The sequence below is a fragment of the Rhinopithecus bieti genome, unplaced genomic scaffold (genome assembly GCF_001698545.2).
Source record: "Rhinopithecus bieti isolate Rb0 unplaced genomic scaffold, ASM169854v2 scaffold_16604, whole genome shotgun sequence".
NCBI classification, from domain to species: domain Eukaryota; kingdom Metazoa; phylum Chordata; class Mammalia; order Primates; family Cercopithecidae; genus Rhinopithecus; species Rhinopithecus bieti.
In genome coordinates, this window is record NW_016808859.1 from 1,087,392 (window position 1) to 1,088,775 (window position 1,384).

The window sequence follows — 1,384 nt, forward strand, 5'->3', positions numbered from 1 at the left end:
CCAGGCTGGAGTGCAGTGGCGCGATCTCAGCTCACTGCAAGCTCCACCTCCCGGTTTCATGCCATTCTCCCGCCTCAGCCTCCGAGTAGCTGGGACTACAGGCGCCCACCACCACGCCCGGCTAATTTTTTGTATTTTTAGTAGAGACGGGGTTTCACCGTGTTAGCCAGGATGGTCTCTATCTCCTGACCTCGTGATCCGCCTGCCTTGGCCTCCCAAAGTGCTGGGATTACAGGCTTGAGCCACCGCGCCCGGCCTAGTTCTGTTTATGTTGAGAAATTTTCAGAATACTTTTCACAAGGGCTGAACTAATTTTCATTCCAAACAGTAGTTCATAAGCATACCCTTGTCTCTGCATCCTTACCAGCATCTGATATACTATTTTTTGACTTTTTACTAATAGCTATTCTGACTGGTGTGACATGGTATCATATTGCAGTTTTGATTTACATTTCTCTAATAATTAGTGATTTTTTTTCCCATGGGCTTTTTGGCTGCTTGTATGTTCTTTTAAGAAGTGTCTGTTCAAGCCCATTTTTAATTTTTTTTTTTCTCTCTCTCTCTTTTTTGGTTTTTCTCTTGGTTATTTAAGTTCCTTATATATAGTAGGTATTATAGCCTGTTGGATGTATAGTTTACAAATATTTTCTCCCTCTCTGAAGGTTGTCTATTTACTCTGTTGATAGTTTCTTTGTGCAGAAGCTCTGTAGTTTTCCGAGATACTATTTGTCCATTTTTGTTTTTGTTGCAATTGCTTTTGAAATCTTCATCATGAAATCTTTGCCAAGGTCAATGACCAGAATGGAATTTCCTATGGTTTCTTCTAGGGTTTTTACAGTTTTAGATTTTACATTTAATCTTAAATTCATCATGTATTGATTTTTTCATATAGTGAAAGGAAGGCATCCAGCTTCAGTCTTCCGCATATGGCTAGCCATTTATTCCAGCACCATTTATTGAATAGGAAATCTTTTCTCCATTGCTTGATATTGTCAACTTTATCAATGATCAGATAATTAGAAGCACGTGGCTTTATTTCTAGTTTCTCTAAGCTGTCTATATGTCTGTTTCCATAGCAGTATCATGCTGTTTTGGAGACGGTAGCCTTGTAGTATAGTTTGAAGCTGGGTAATGCAATGCTTTCAGTTTAATTCTCTTTGCTTAGGATCACTTTGGGTATTCAGGCTGTTTTGAGGAACCCTAAAATTCAGGTTCCATATGAATTTTAGAATGTGATTTTCTAATTCTTTGAAGAATGACATTGGTAATTTGACAGGAATGATACTGAATCTGTAAATTGCTTTGGTCTGTGTGACCATTTTTTAACAAGATTAGTTATTCCTAAGCATGAGCATGGAATATTTTTTCATCTTGCTGTATCATC